Genomic DNA, 17,997 nt, shown 5'->3' with positions numbered 1-17,997 from the left:
GGGCACACAACAAATGTTTTATGCATATGTGTATGAGTGTAATAAATAAATAAAGCTTTTAAATCATTCATATAATATGTATTCTTTAGTGGAAAAGTTTAAAAATCCAGATAAAGGAAAAGTCTCTCAAACTCTTTTCATCCTAAGGTGTTAGTGATGCATTTTAGTTTATTTCAAGATTTCATACAAACACATTTACACACACACACACCCCCATACAAACTGTTTTCATCTAGTTTTTTAAACACCTAATACTGGTTTTAAGCACTGTCAAGTCTAAACAAAATTTTGTTTCTTGTTCCTCTTACTAGTTTTTAGACCTGGATTTCCTTTATGTCTTTTACTAGGTATAAGACAGTTATTAAATAGCTATATCACTACTCTACTGTTATTGGGTAGACATCTAGTCTTTCTGTTTACTCGCCTTTTTTCGTTTTAATTTGGTCAGGCAACTTCACTCCTGGAGTCTTTAATCGTTACCATCTTCTGAATATTGGAAGGAACTCACACTAATACCCACCTTTACTACTTCCTCAAAGAGTAGTGTCATTGTGGATTTAGGTTTAGAATTCAGGCTCTCACAATTAAACTAAGTTTCAGAAAGATTACTGAATACATTTCTGACTTGCTAAATGCTTAATTTATTCCCTTGTACCTTTTAATTTCCTAGCTTCAAAAAGTATTAAAGGAGGAAGAAAAGAATACTTTAATGGACTAAAAACCAACATATTAGCCTCAGAGCCAGATATTATATTCCACTCTAAGAATCCAAACAAAAGTCATTTAGGACTCTAAGCCAATGGATACCTAACAAGACTATGATGTATAACACACATCTTTCAAGTTAGTATCATAAATTCCTACTTCTTACCAGCTTAAGAAAACATGCAGAATGCAAGACTGTTTTCTAAAAATGAAAAAACCACTTAAATCACTTGAGACTTCACAGCTGCTCATTACACATTCATGTTTTGATGCCGTCATTGAGAATCTTTAAGTTAATATACGTAACAACTTTAGTGTAGACTGCTACTTTCAGATTTTTTTTGTTTCAAAATATTTAGTTAAACTTAATTTTAGTCAGAGATCCAAGAAGGCGCTGGTTAAATACAGGTGTGCTGGGAAATCCTACAATCCTAATCCTTTGCTTCAACACTTTTAATGGGGACCACAGAATCCTTAGCTCCATAAAGATGTTTTGAAAAAGAAGATGAGTCCAAACTCATTCTACAAATGAGAAAACTGAGACTCAAAGAGGGAAAGTGACTTACAAAGAGCCACATATCAGAATCAAGATTAGAACCCAGGCCTCAATAGTGCTAACCATGTTTTATACAAAATACACAGGGCCTGGATCTCGTCCTCTGTAGGTCTCATCTGGCTCAACTCTAACTTTAGGATGCTTTGTTGCTGTGCAGTATCTAAGTTGTATCAAACTCTTTGCGACCCTGTGGACTGCAGCACATCAGGCTTCCCTGTCCTTCACTATCTCCTGGAGTTTGCTCAAGTTCATGTCCATTGAGTCGGTGATCCATTTCATCTTCTGCTGCAGCTCTTCTCTCCTCCTGCCCTCAATTTTTCCTAGCATCAGGGTCTTTTCCAATGAGTCAGCTCTTTGCATCAGGGGGCCAAAGTATTGGAGCTTTGGCTTCAGCATCAGTCCTTCCAATAAATATTCAGGATTGATTTCCTTTAGGAGTGACAGATTTGATCTCCTTGCTGTCCAAGGGACTCAAGAGTCTTCTCCAGCACCCCAATTAGAAAGTATCAATTCTTATGATGTTTAGCTATCGTTTAACAAGATGCTTTTATTTAAAATGTTTAAGTTATCTTATTTAGTTAGACCAGAAAAAGCAAGTCTATGATACAAAATTCAAAAGAAGAAAAAAATAAATAAAAAAATTAATTATTTTACACAAAATGTTGGTCTTCCTCCCATCCTTGTGGCTCAGCTGCTCAGTTCTCCTCTCCAGAGGTAACTGGTTAAATCCAGATAGTCTATCAGACACTATTATATATATATATATAAGTGTGTGGGTATGTCTAAGCATTTGTGGAGATTTTTAAAAATGCAAATGGTAGCATGCTACAGTCTCATTAGTCATTTGTCTCTTTAATACATTGTAATAATAAAAGGTTGTCTGTCAATAGACACATGATACTTGATTCTCCCTGATGACTGAGATGGGAAAGAACCTGACTGCAATGCAGGAGACCTGGGTTCAATCCCTGGGTCAGGAAGATCCCCTGGAGGAGGCATGGCAACCCACTCTAGTATTCTTGCCTGGAGAATCCCATGGAGTCAGACACAACTGAAGCAACTAAACATGAGCATGATACTTGAATGAATATCCTTACATGTGGGCACAGATATCCAAGAACAAAATACTTCAAGAGAAAGTGCTAGGTTAAAGATATGTGCTCTTCAACTTTTGAAAGCTATTACCAAATTGTTTTTCATGGAGGTTATATGAATTCACATACCTATCAAATATACTCTAATTCTCTAAATGAGTATGTGGTCTCTATGCCCTCCTAAACAATGGGCTATTATTAAACTTTGTTATGTTGCCAATATTGCAGGCGAACAGTATTTCACCACAACTGTAATTTACATTTGTTTTGTATTGAGTGATAATTTATACATATTTTAATCTAAGAGTTAGTTGTATTTGTTTTCCTATGCACAAAGTATTTACATCTTTTGCCATTTTTTGAATCTCAATCTTGGTCTCGAATATTATTTTGTAGAAAGTCTTTAAATATTAAGAAAATTACCAATTGGTTATAAAAATTTCCTTGTTTTTATTTTTACTTTGTTAATGGTGTTTTTGTAAGAACACAATTTTCATGTTTTAAGAGTCAAACTTTTCAATCTTTTCTGTGTGGTTTAAGGGGCCTGTGTCATGTATCTTAGCAGGTTTCCCTGCTGCTGCTGCTGCTGCTAAGTCGCTTCAGTCGTGTCTGACTCTATGAGACCCCATAGACGGAAGCCCACCAGGCTCCCCCGTCCCTGGGATTCTCCAGGCAAGAACACTGGAGTGGGTTGCCATTTCCTCCTCCAACGCGTGAAAGTGAAGTCGCTCAGTCGTGTCCGACCCGATTCCTAGCGACCCCATGGACTGCAGCCCACCAGGCCCCTCCGTCCATGGGATTTTCCAGGCAAGAGTACTGGAGTGGGTTGCCATTGCTTTCTCTAGCAGGTTTCCCTACTTTGAGAATATTATAAAATTCTTCCATGGCCTCTATCTTCTCAGGTTTAAATCTTTGATTCATTAGGAATTAATTTTAGTCAGTTAAGAAGTAGCAATCCAACTTACCTCTAATGATAACATAGCTATCCCTTATATTTAATAATTCATTTTCCCTCTTATTTTAAATGCTACCTTTATAATTCCCCAAATACCTACATCAATTTGGATCTTCTTCTGTCCAATGATCTGTATGTTCATGCTCTAGTGGCTATTTAGTCATTAAGTCATGCCCGACTTCTGCAACCCCATGGACTACAGGCTCATCTGTCCATACAATTTTCCAGGCGAGAATACTGGAGTGGGTGGCCATTTCCTTCTCCAGGGGATCTGCCTGACCCAGGAATAGAATGCAGGTCTCCTGCGCTGCAGGCAGATTCTTTACAGAGAGAGCTGCCGTTTTAACATTCTACCTTTATATTTTTACATCTAGCAGGGTGAGGTATTTTCCCTTATTACTTTCCTTTAAGAATTTTCCTTGCTATTTTTGCTTATTTGTATCTCCATATTTACTTCAGAGTCAGTATTTTTATTTACACACATATGCACAAAGACACACACACACTCATGACACCAATCAGCTTCAAAAGTAACACTGCATTGGGATTAAGAGCATAGAATTTATAATTAGCCCTGAGTTAAGAGTCTGTAATGTAACTCTAACTGCAGCCTTTGCAAGTTCATTAGCTTCTTTGTGCCTCAGTTTTCACTGAAAAATGGACAGAGTGTAATACTAGTAGTTACCACATAAAGTTGCCATGAAGACAAAATGATAAACACACATAAAGCATTTAGAAAGAGCCTGGCATAGAGTAAGCGCTCAATAAAATGTTAGGGATTTTTGTTTGTTTGTTTTGAAGTTGAGATCTTATTAACTCCATGGATTAACAAAAGGAAACTGACATCTATTTTTGATTTTGACATCTATTTTGATTTTTGAGTCTTTTCACTCAAGAAACTTGTCTTTCTATTTTAGTCTGTTTTTCTCAGAATATCTTCAGGTTTTCTTCATTCAGATTTTTCCTGAGTTTCTTTGTTTTAGGAATGACTCTAGTTTTCTTTGTGATCTAATCTGGGATTTTTTAAATGAGAAGTTTAGCCTATTTATATTTATTAATATAACATATTTAATCTTTCAGTCATCAAACTTTATGTCATAAAATTTTTGTTTGTTGTCTTTATTGTTGGTCTTTCTTCTTAAAAAGTTTACTAAACAATTTGTGTTTGCTTTGTTTTAGTTACATGTGTACTTCTATTAGTAATATTAATATGGGAAGTTTTTTTTGTATTAGTAGTTATTTTAGAGTAAGATCTAAGTTCTTTTAACTACCTTTAAGGCCCAATATTATCTAATACTCTGTTATCTCTCTGGGCTTCCCTGGTGGCTCAGAGGTAAAGAATCTACCTGCAGAGCAGGAGACTGCCTGCAATGTAGGAGACATGGATTCTATCTCTGGGTCAGGAAGACCCGTGGAGACGGAAATGGCAACCTACACCAGTATTCTTGCCTAGGAAATCTCATGGACAGAGGAGCCTGGTGGGTTACAGTCTTGGGTGTTGCAAGAGCTGCACCCAAATTAGTGACTAAACCACCACCATTATTTCTGACTTCACTGTCTACCATTCTGCCTCTCAATCATTCTGCTTTAGCCCTTAGGCTCTTTTCTATGCACACTACCAATACTTTAACTGTGGTTTTCCCTTTCATTTCTTGATTGGCTGAACTTCATCTTATAAAGGTAGGACTCATGAGAGCTAAATTCCCTAAATGTTGGCATGTTAAAAAATGTTTGTCTTCACCTTTATACTGAATGACTATTGTACCAGCTATATGTTGTATGTACCAGCTCTACTTTATTCTAGGACCTTTGTAATAGCTATTCCTCTACTTAGAATACTGTTTCTCCAGATAATTCCCCTCAACTCCACGTTTTTCTTTTATTGAACTGATTTTTTTTAATTGGAGTGTAACTGCTTTACGATGTTGTGTTAGTTTCTGTTGTACAATGAAGTGAATCAGCTATATGTATACATACATCCCCTCTGTCTTGAACCTCCCTCCCACCCCACTATTTCACACCTCCAGGACATCACAAAGTACCAAGCTGAGTTCCCTGTGCTATACAGCAGGTTCCCAACAGCTACCTATTTTACACATGTAGTGTATATATGTCAATCTTACTCTCTCAATTCATCTTGGATTTGTTGATTTTAAATGACGTATTTTCACAGCTTGTTAAACTGGAGTTTCACTACTTTACATCAGTTCTGTCCTGTACCCTTCCAGCTTTTGTTAGTTATATCATTACTACACTGTCAAAGTTTTAAATATTCATACTCTGCTCAGCAAAATCTAATCTTCACATTTGTTTTAGTCTTAATTTTATAGATCAGTGGACTCTATGTATACTACCAATACTTTAAATGTTATTTTCCCTTTCATTTCTTGGTTGGCTGAACTTCATCTTATAGAGGCAGGACTCATGAGAGCTAAACTCTCTAAATGTTGGCATGTTAAAAAATGTTTGTCTTTGCATTTATACTGAATGATTATTTGGACTGGCATAAGATTCCTAAATTAATCTTTCTTTGAGGACTTCATGGTAAAGTGTGAGTGATCACTGCTACTTTGGAGAAGTCTGAGGGCAGCCAATATTTTGAAGAATCCTCTTTCAGCTTTGTTGGAGATCTGCAACCATCCCACAGGCATCCTCTCTTGAAGTCTTCTCACTCATTTATTTGACCTTCACTAGATCTGCAGTCGGAGAAGGTAATGGTACCCCACTCCAGTACTCTTGCCTGGAAAATCCCATGGACAGAGGGGCCTGGTGGGCTGCAGTCCATGGGGTAGCTAAGAGTCGGACACAACTGAGCAACTTCACTTTCACTTTTCACTTTCATGCACTGGAGAAGGAAATGGCAACCCACTCCAGTGTTCTTGCCTGGTGAATCCCAGGGATGGGGGAGCCTGGTGGGCTGCCGTCTATGGGGTCGCACAGAGTCGGACACGACTGAAGCGACTTAGCAGCAGCAGCAGCAGATCTGCAGTCGTTCTTCATATACTGTGCTTTGGGATTGCAGAGATCTCTCTGGTTGTACTGAAGATGGAGCTTATATTTCTGTTTCTTATTCTCCTTCCCCCAAGTGAGGGAGAAATGCTGCCCTTTATTGGGCCATCATTTATTCAAGTGGTAACTTTTTAATATGAACTTTTTCAAACTTACACAGAAGTAGAAAACATGGCATGGTGAATTTCTTCCATTCACCCATCACCTGCTTCTGTATTTACCAAAATTTTGTCAAACCTGGTTCATCTACATCCACCCAGTTTTTTCAACAGAGTATCTTAAAGGAAATTCCAAACATCATACTGCTTTACCTGAAAATATTTCAGTATACATCTTCTAGGCCATTTTAAAACAGGAAGTACTCTATTTTAAAGATTATCAACAATAATAAATGATGTGTTTGTGAGGCAGAGAACTAAATAAAAACATGGCTGTTTATCCACCTGCTTTTGCAAATGAAGTTTTACTAGAACACAACCAAACTCATTATTTACTTACTATCTAGCGCTCATTCACCCACTTTGACACTACGACTGAAGAACTGAGTAGCTGTGCAGTTGCCGGAGAGTTGGGTAGTTGCAACAGAGACCATATGGCCCACAAAGCCCCAAATATTTATCATACGGCCCTTTAAGAAAATGTTTGCTGACCTTTGCTGTAGAAGCCCACCTGCACTGTTTTGAGAGAGTTCACTGTCCCAAAGTCCTTCCCAATCGCTTCTATAATGACACTGACAATTACACAATATTACTTTTTAAGTGTTCACACACACATATAGGCCCTTTTTTTTGTTTAAACCTTTTGATAGCCTATAGTCTAATAAGGACACTGGGAACAAAACAGATTTTGTTGTTGCCTTTTTTCTTTGAAATATGGCAACAATAACAACAACAAACAAAAGCAAAACAAAGACAAAAAAAAAATAAAAGGATTCAAGACCAAAGAGGCATTGGTATTCTAAACTGTATTTCATGTCTCTTCTAGATTGAATATATGTTGCTGTTTAAACTGTATATTCTTAATAAATCACAAGAAAATAGGAAGAGTTTAATAAATATTTGATTTGTGCTGAATGTTTTAAAAATATGTCAAAAACTTAAAAAAAGAAAAACACTCAGGTAAATAGCATGGATTATTCACATATTTAAATTTCATAGGCAGAGAACAAGATTAAGGTTAAGAAAGTAAATATTCAGAATGAGCAGAATCATCAGAGAAAAAGTAAACCTCTAAGCAATCGATGCCAAATAAACACAGTGATGTGGTGCCAACACGGTCCCTTGAAAAGAAAACACAAGTTTACATCTTTGGTATGAAACAGTCTGTACCTTTGATAAGTATTTTGAGAACCTTTAGGAAAAACAGGGGCTTCTAGTGAAACTAAAGGAAGGTGTAACATCTACCCTGGTATTATAACCATCACCCTTAAATCCTAACCCCAGGAAAAGAAAAATGCTAGCATTATTAAGTTAGAGTCCAACGACAAGATACTATAACTTTATTTTCCCAAGTCATAAGACTTAAGATAATTTTAAAAATCAAATTTTAGAATGATAAAAATATATTCCATGACCCTAGAGCAAATTACTAAATTCACGTCAAAACTAACTTTCAAATCCTTTAGTTCTATCATGAGTTATGCGATTCTCCTACATGTACCATTCATTGTTCAGAAGAGCAAACTTAGCAACATATTCCTGCCAGCAACTGAGGAAGACTGTCAAGTCTAAATATCCTGTCAATAACCAATAAATATTCAGTCAGTTGGACATTAAAGCAGAAGCTGGGAAACAGAAGAAATAAAGAGAGGAAAAAAGAAAGAGGAAAAAGGTACTTCCATATTAACCCAGTTCCCTTTATTTATAAAAATCTTGGGACCTAATTTCATTAGGAAGCAAATATTTGTTACCTGTGTCAAACTATATAAAAAAATACTATATTAGTTATGTCAAAAAGCTTAAGATGGAATAACTATATATATATATATATATATATATATACACACACACACACACATACTTATCCATGGCTAAAACCAAGTTATAAATAGCCTCACTATTATCATGAGTTTAGATATGTCAAATAAAGTCTCTTTTCTTTAAGATCAGAGTACCCAGGTTTCAACAACTTTTCCATACCTCTAAAATCCAGTGCCTACAAGTATACTAGGATTAACAGTGTAAAAGTATTTTAGTTGTTCTAAAGCAAGACACCCCTGGGATGGGAGGATTCCTTGGAGAAGGAAATGGCAACCCACTCCAGTATTCTTGCCTGGGAAATCCCATGGACAGAGGAGCCTGGTGGGCCATAGTCCAGGGGTCACAAAAAGTCAGACACGACTTCGGACTAAACAACAACAAAGCAAGGCACACCTATAACAGTGTCTACACTTTGGCATCAGTTTTTATCCATATCCTTGATATAATAAAACCGCTGAAGCACTGCATCGCCAATAATTTCTGACTATTTTAGTATATATAGTAAAATGAGACTTCAAATCCTCAAGATCTGATATAGGAGGAAATGCTGCAGTTAAAAGAGTTGGGGCCAGCTGAAATCTTGATTTGACCCCCAAGTCGCAGTTTCCCCAGTTGTTAAATAAAAACAGCAATGACAACAAAACTATTTCACAAGGCTGATTTCACTTAAGGATAAATAAAAGTAAAACTATGACAATCTTTGAATGACCAACATTCTACGAAAATTTTAAGACATTCAGAAATATAAATTCTGAACAGGGACCTCCATGGAGGCCCAACAGTTAAGATTCTGTGCTTCTAGTGTGGGGGGCTGGGTTCGATCCCTTGTCTGGGAACTAAGATTCAACATGCCATGTGGTGTGGCCAAAAGAAACTCCTCAACCCCCTGCCACCTGCACAGAAAAAAAATCTCAAATCAATCTCTTTAAATGCCTCTTATTTACAAGAATTTAATAAATTTAACACATTTCAAAAGTCACAACTATCTCTAAACAAAGAGATTGTTGTTGTTCAACCACTAAGTCATGTCTGACTCTTCTGTAACCCCACGGACTGTAGCCCACCAGGCTCCTCTGTCCATGGGATTTCCTAGGCAACAGTACTGGAGTGGGTTGCCATTTCCTTTTACAGAGATCCATACAATATAACACCTTGTGATGTTAAAGCTAGAAATCTGAAGGTTTAAAGAAAACCTCTTCAGAAAGCACTATTAAAAACATTTAATGGGTTACAGGGCATATTTTATTCTTCTCTCAATAACTCACCAAGGAAGCAAAGTTTCTGATACAGTTTAAGTGAAAGTGGTAATTATATTCTGTAAGCTAAATTACATAATACAGTTTAATATTAGAAAATTATTTGTCATTGAATATGGTATTTTAAATGGTTCCAACATTTTATTATAACGTTGACAACATTTCCCCATTACAATATATTGTTCTTCATATTGAAAGTCATGATTCAATTTATATACCTTTGACCTTCAAAAGAATTTCACATCTACAAAACAAGGCAATATGAAAGGCTTTCATTGTATCTTTTAACATCAGTTTTCTAATTAGGAAATCAAATCTAGCTTCCAAATTATCAATAAGGTATTTAAAAAGCTATACTTGTTCAACAGCTCATAGTGCTTTGAGGGTCAAATGTATATAAAGATACACTTAAAGAATAACGTGTGCATGTGTGCTAAGTTGCCTCAGTCGTGTCCAGCTCTTTGCGATCCTACGGACTGTAGCCTGCCGGGGTCCTCAGTCCACGGGAGTCTCCAGGCAAGAATATTGAAGTGGGTTGCCATGCCCTCCTCTAGGAGATCTTTCTGACCCAGGGATCGAACCTGTATCTCTTACATCTCCTGCACTGCAGGCGGGTTCTTTACACTAACGCCACCTTGGAAGCCCAGATAATAGCATACATGTATATAAAGGCACTTAGTCCCAAATCTTCACTACTGATCTAACAATAGACTAAAATAATCAGAGCATTCAAACCTTAAACATAACTATTTGTATATCATATCATTCAACATAATATGAATTGACATAAAGGTCATTTTTAAATCCAAGTAAATACAAATATCAACCCACTCCAGTATTCTTGCCATGGACAGAGGAGCTGGGCAGGCTACAGTCCATGTGGTCACAAAGAGTTGGAAACGACTGAGTGACTAACACACACCACATTTTTTAATGGTATCAAGAACTGCTCAGTCTTCTCTGGTGGTCCAGTGGTTAAGACTCCACATTTCCAATGCAGGGGCTGTGGGTTTGATTCCTGGTTGGGGAACTAATATCCCACCTGCCTCACAGCACAAGCAAAAAAAAAAAAAAAGTTTTAAAGAAATTCAATTAAAAAACGCTCATTATATTAAGTTAGCTTTTGAAATACATATCTAGGTTCTAAACTTGAAAATATTACCAGAATTTCTAGTATATCACTACTTATTAAGTTAATTTAGTATGAATTAATTGATAAACAATGTTTCTATTTAAGATTTTGGTATCACCCCAAAATTACAACCTATAGTTTATACTGATTAAGAACTAGACTCTAATATCTGCTAAAATTTCACTGTGTAGTCAAAACCCCTAGTATAGGAGGCAATTCTACACCTACACTCAGAATGTGCTTACACCCTGATGGTTGCTACATTTTCCTTAATGGATGCAGTTTTACTCTCTTGGATCTCAAGACAGACACGTTAATGATATGAAGGCATTTCTGCTTTTCTTAAGTGACAATCTCCCTTCCCCACAGAGAACTGGGAAGTTCTTTTCTATTTTGTTCCTTTCCTTCTATTTATTAAGAACCTACACTCATAAGAAAAGTAAAAACCGTGGCTCCACTATATCATACTGTTTTTACAATTATTATTTTATCTAATATTTTATGATGAATTTTCAAAGAGCAAAGTTGAATTTTATACTGAACACTTTTATACCTTTCATCTGGATTCTATGTTATCTATCCATTTTCTTTTACAGAAATTCTGAATTGTTTCTTTAATCATTTAAAAAATATATTACATTCTCTAATTCTATTTCCTCTACAACTTTCCTGCACTGCTCCTAGATTTTGTCCATATCTGTTTTCATTTGTCACATTGTATTCTAATTACCTGTTTAGCTGCCTGCCTCCCTTTCAGAGTAATGATCACCCTGAAGACTGCCTTCCTTTCTTTATATGTTGGTACTCTACCCCTCTACATGAGGAGAAAGCAGAAGCTTAATAAATATTTATCTAATTGAGTTGTCTTCTTCCTTATATTTCAGTTTCCTTAACATTTTTATGACTTTGCCTTGTTATATTACTGCTAAACTAATCCAAGTAATAAGGAATTATAATTTCTATAAGAATTTTGGGAGATACTCAGAGTGCCAGTTTCTTCATATATATGAAATGTCTATTTTATTTTTAGCTGCTATAAGTACAAATGTATTCCATGTTGTATTGAGATGGCCACTAAGTATTTTTTAAACAACAACAAAAAATCCAAATGCAAAACCCTTAAAGAACTCACTGTCCCATAAAATCTAGCATTTGTACCTCGTGATAATCATTTAGATAATTCAAAGCAGTATACAGACTTAGATATAAAGGAATGAAATCAGCATGTAAACTACATGGGAGTGTGAACTCTCAATAAGTATTTGTTAAATGAATAAACATAGATGGTTTAAAAGATCTTTGAATTGAGAGTAAAAATAGAACTTCACTGGTTGTGTTTTTTGATTCACAGTTCAATTTGGCTATGGTTCTTCTCATCCCCTGAATTAATATTTCCTTCTAAAATACCATTAAAGTCTGTAGAGTCTCAGTATAAACCAATGTTAGGGAAATAGGTAGATGCATTTATAAATTAATGTATTGGGATAAAACTCCCTTCTCTAATGTAGCATAGAAGTTAGGAAAACAAGAACTTTTTTTAATAAGTATTTTATTTTAGCTTGATGATAAGGAAAAAGGTGTTAGTTATATTATTCTTTATGCTTTATATAACAGAAGTATTTTTTAGTTTTTTGTACTTTGCTGATGCCCAGGGGCTATGAGGTTTCTGAGCTGGTTCTAAACAACTGCTACTCAACATGTAGTTCATGAATCTGTGGCATCAGCATCAGAGGAATATGTTAGAAATGTACATTCTCAAGCCCCATCTCAGACTTACTCATCATAATTTGCATTATAACAACATGACAAGAGAAGCACTGCTGGAATCATTCAGATGAGATTCAAGGGATACATTGGTTAGGACACTTTACCTTTCTTATTTATCAAGACCCCAGCATAAGCATAAAGGGAGGCAACATGACATAAAAGAAAGAATATTAAGAGTTTGAAAAGTCAGATTCTAATCTCTAGTATATAACCTTAAATTTTAGCTCTTCTTATCCATAAAATGAATGAGTTATACAACATATACTGCAGGGCTCTTTCAACTCTAAAATTCTATGAATATATGGAAAATAAATACTAATAGGTATTTGGGGAAATGACTCAACTGCATGTACTATCTTAAGAAATTTGGCTTACTTTAATGCTACAGGAGTCTTGTCCATCAATTACTTTGTTGAGGTTTGAAAATCAATCTCTATTTTTCATTTTGACACTTGGTTTCTGAAAGATGCACAGTGGTGAATAACTTGGGAAGTGGGTGGCTACTATTAATAATTCCCCTCACTGCTTCCTTTGTTCTTAAATGCCAATAAAACACAGGTAATAGACAGGAGTCATGAAAAAGTAAAATCAGATTCTGTATTTTGAACCAGAGCAGGAGAATAATATCATTCTTAGGAAAAACATGATTGAAACATTAAGAGGTAAAGGATTATGATGCCTGACACTGTCAAATAAATCAGAAAATAATAAATAATAGTGAGTGTGTGTACATATATCCACAGGTGTGTGTAAAGAGAGAGAGATAAAGCAAATGTGGCAAAATAATAATAATAATCCGGGAGTTGGTGATGGACAGGGAGGCCTCGCGTGCTGCAATTCACGGGGTCACAAAGAGTTGGACATGACTGAGCGACTGAACTGAACTGAATATGTACTGACCCCCAAATATCTTGTTGTTATCGTCTCTCTTTTTTAAAGTAAAGTATAGCAGATTTATTTTTCTGAAACCTTTAAAATGCAAGAGAAAAGCTAGGATAGAAAGGGGATAAATATCATTATATACAAAATTTCAGCAACTTATACTCCCATATTGATTCTATAATTTGCCTTTTAGTTAACAGATTTGCTTTATTCTTTTCTTAGCTTAGGATAAAATAAACGGGGGAAAAGAAGTAGTAGTGAGAAGTTGTGTCACGTCTTTCTTGTATTAATGAAGTAAATGATTTCAAACCAGAAGTAAGCCTTCTGTGATTTTCATTTTTATTCTAGTTTCAGCTAATAATGAAAAAGAATGTAGCTACCACTCACAAGTATAAATAACTACAGACCCTTTTTATTCCTCTGCAATGAGAGGGACCTAACAGCTGCTATAAAAATCACTCTCTACCCTCCCATGTGTTATGTAAGTATAATACACTTAAGAAGACCAAAACATAAAATGAACAAGTAAGAGGAAAACAGCTATTTTGTTTAAGAATTCCTTTTTCATTTATAATAAGTTATTGTACCCAATTAAAAACAAAATAAACATGCTGCCTACATTCCCAATGTAGTTGTCCTGCTTAATAGTCAATCTCAATCTGGAATATGAGCAAAAGAATCATGTACTAGCTGACTAGTATTTTCCCTTCATTCCTTCCAGACTTTATCCAACAAGAGTATTACAAGAACAACAAATCCAGCTTCAACTAATTGGAAATTTTAAAACACTCATAAGTCTTATTTGTTCTTAGCACTTTGGCCTCATATAGATATACAGATTTGGATAAACTTTCCTCCTTTTATTATCTTTAGTGAAGATTTATTTTAATTTTCTTGATTTTTAAAAATATTGTTACGAAGCTGTCCCAGAGTATAGCTTCAAATAATAAATACATTTCTTAAAATTAATACAAAAGAATAGTAGTCATTAAAGGTATTCGGGCAGTACAAAGGGTAATAAGACCTAATATGAAAGTGAAGATGATTTTCATATATAATTCAAACTGAAAACACTCAACTCAGAATAGTCTTCAGCCCACTCTGACTCCAGCTGATCTCTCCATCTGTTTAGGGATCACATGGGGGCCAATCTCTTAGCTAACAATACTTTTAAAACATTTTTTTTTATTTAAGTATAGTTGATTTTTGGAGAAGGCAATGGCACCCCACTCCAGTACTCTTGCCTGGAAAATCCCATGGATGGAGGAGCCTGGTAGGCTGCAGTCCATGGGGTCGCTGGGAGTCAGACACAACTGAGCAACTTCACTTTCACTTTTCACTTTCATGCATTGGAGAAGGAAATTCTCCAGTGTTCTTGCCTGGAGAATCTCAGGGACAGGGGAGCCTGATGGGCTGCCGTCTATGGGGTCACACAGAGTCGGACACGACTGAAGTGACAGCATAGCATAGCATAGTTGATTTACAATGTTCTGTTTAATTTCTGCTGTATAGCAAAGTGACTCAGTCATATATATATAATTTTTTTCATATTCATTTTCCATTATGGTTTATTACAGGATATTGAATACAGTTGCCTCTGCTATACAGTCGGACTTTGTTATTTACCCATCCTATGCATAATAGTTTGCATCTCCTAATCTCAAACTCCCAATCCTTCCCTCTCCCAAACCCCTCCCCCTTGCAACCACAAGTCTGTTCTCTATGTCTGTGAATCTGTTTTGTTTCTCAGATGTTCCTATATGTCATATTTTAGATTCCATATGTAAGTGATATCATCTGATATTTGTCTTTCTCGTTCTCACTTATTTTGCTTAGTATGATAATCTCTAGGTCTATCCATGTTGCTGCAAATGGCATTATTTCATTCCTTTTAATGCCTGTACACATCTTCTTTATCCATTCATCTGTTGATAGACATTTAAGTTGTTTCCATGTCTCGGCTATTGTAAACAGTGCTATCTTAATTAACAGTTCTGATCACAACTTTACACAGTTAAGACTGAGACTGAGAGACTGGCAGATCCTTACCTATATACAAGATAGGCCCTTACCACTGCCCACTAGCATCCTCTCCATCTTCTAAACATGTACAAGGTCTAAGTTTTCAAAATACTTTATTTATTCTTCGTCCGTTCTACAAAGAATTTGAGGGAACAACAACACAATCACTCCATAAAATGGTGGCAAATTTTTTTTTTAATCTGAAGTTGAAATTAAAAAACCAAGACCAAGGAAAAGAAAAATATTAGAAAACAAAAACTGAGATTAAAAGAAGTTTTTATGTGGCTCATCAAACAGATGCTAAATTAAGTTCCATATTTAGCTTTAAGTCTCTGTGGCAACCAGAATAACAATCTCCTCATGCACAATGTCTATGTCCCAATCTCTGGATTTTGTGGGCATATTACTGGCAAAGGGAAATTATGGTTCCCGATGGGATTAAGGTTGCCAATAAACTGAGTTTAGAATAGGAGATTATCCTGGAGAGAACCAATGGTATCAAAGGGACTTTCAAATGGTTAGAAGAAGATGTGGCTACAGAGAAGCAGAGAGATGCCAGTTTGACAAAGACCAAGAAGGACTCTCCCCAGTGTCACTAGAGAAAAGAGAGTCATGGCAAGCAGGTAGCTTCTGAAGCTGGAAAAGGCAAGGAAACGGGTTCTCCCCTGGAGCCTCCATAAAGAAATGCAGACTTGCTGACGCCTTGGTTTTAGCCCATTGAGACTTGTACTGGACTTCTAACCTACTTAACTATATAAGATAATAAATTTCTGTTGTTTTAAGCCATGAAGTTTGTTGTAACTTCTTGCTGCTGCTGCTAAGTCACGTCAGTCGTATCCAACTCTGTATGACCCCATAGACAGCAGCCTACCAGGCTCCCCTGTCCCTGGGATTCTCCAGGCAAGAACACTGGGGTGGGTTGCCATTTCCTTCTCCAGTGCATGAAAGTGAAAAGTGAAAGTGAAGTAGCTCAGTCGTGTCTGACTCTTATCGACCGCATGGACTGCAGCCTACCAGGCTCCTCCGTCCATGGGATTTCCCAGGCAAGAGTACTGGAGTGGGTTGCCATTGGGCAACAATAAAAAACTATTATGGCTTCTTAGCCCCCAAGACAAAAAGACAGCACAATCAGTGATAATTCTCAATAATAGTAGAGAGAAATCATAACAACTTGTCAGGAAAGGCAAAATATTTTCTAGCACAAAGTTCTAAAAGAAATTTCTGATGCCACGATTTATGTAGGAGGCTCTGAGTAATAACAGTGGATACAGGATACCCCCAAATTCTGGATATTAGATTAAATAAAACATTTCACAAGATTGTTTCTTACTTTTCTTATTGTTTCTTAGGGAAAAGAGATCATTAAACAATGTTGAATCTTCCAAAACTTGTTTTATGGTCTTGTTTACAGTCAATTTTGGAAACTGTTCAATGTGCATTTGAAAATGGCCAAGTATCTACAGTTGTTGAATATGGTGTTGCCAGAGGCTTTTAATATCACTGAGTTAGAGCTGACAATTTTGGGTGACAATTAAAGGGCTTAACTTTGTTTCTTGTTTGACTGGAAAGAAGCAAAGAAAATGCATCTACTCCTGCAAAGAAATATGTTGATTCAAGAAACTGTTGTGAAGAACTTTCCAAACAGAATAAACTGCTTCCATAAACACTGTGGAGTTAAAGTCAAACAGAAAAGCATGCTTGTTTCCTTTTGATAAAAAGACAGATTTCATGTTCAGAACCCGGACATGAAAGGAAACTATAAACAAGGTGAAAAAACAACCTTCAGAATTGTAGAAAATAAAACCAAATGAAACAACCTACAAACAATTAATTTCCAAAATATACAAGCAGCTCATACAACTCAATATCAGAAAAGCAAACAATCCAAAGAAAAAGTGAGCCAAAGACCTAAACAGACATTTCTCCAAAGAAGACATACAGATGGCTAATAAACACCTGAAATGATACTCAACACTGTTCATTATCAGAGAAATACAAATCAAAACTACTGTGAGATATCACCTTACACCAGTCAGAATGGCTATCATTTTAAAAAATCTACAAACAATAAATGCTGAAGAGGGTGTGGAGTAAAGGGAACCCTCTTTACACTGTTGGTGGAAATGTAAATCGAGCCAAGCCTGGGGTGCTGCAGTCCATGGGGTCACAAAGAGTCAGACATGACTGAGCAACTGAACTGAATTGAACTGATAGCCACTTTGGAAGATAGTATGGAGATTCCTTAAAAAACTAGGAATAAAACTACCATATGACCCAGCAATCCCACTACTAGGCATACACCCTGAGGAAACCAGAACTGAAAAAGACACATACCCTAATGTTTACTACAGCACTATTTACAATAGCTTGGACACGGAAGCAACCTAGGTGATCATCGAGAGATGAATAGATAAAGAAGCTGTAATACACATACACAATGGAATATTTAGTTTAGTTTAGTTTAGTTCAGTTGCTCAGTCGTGTCCGACTCTTTGCGACCCCATGAATCGCAGTACGCCAGGCTTCCCTGTCCATCACCAACTCCCGGAGTTCACCCAGACTCACGTCCATCGAGTCAGTGATGCCATCCAGCCATCTCATCCTCCGCCGTCCCCTTCTCCTCCTGCCCCCAATCCCTCC

At 36.3% G+C, this 17,997-nt stretch overlaps 1 protein-coding gene across 1 annotated transcript in view; it reads right to left on the bottom strand.

Moving 5' to 3' along the window:
* The window catches only part of MCU (mitochondrial calcium uniporter), a gene marked incomplete at its 5' end in the record, with an annotated part of 179,731 nt that overhangs the window by 48,663 nt on the left and 113,071 nt on the right, over window positions 1-17,997 (bottom strand). The window lies entirely within an intron of this gene.

The sequence above is a fragment of the Bison bison genome, unplaced genomic scaffold (genome assembly GCF_000754665.1).
Source record: "Bison bison bison isolate TAMUID 2011002044 unplaced genomic scaffold, Bison_UMD1.0 scf7180017864309, whole genome shotgun sequence".
In the NCBI taxonomy this organism is placed as follows: Eukaryota; Metazoa; Chordata; class Mammalia; order Artiodactyla; family Bovidae; genus Bison; species Bison bison.
This window is presented reverse-complemented; position numbering and strand designations above follow the sequence as displayed.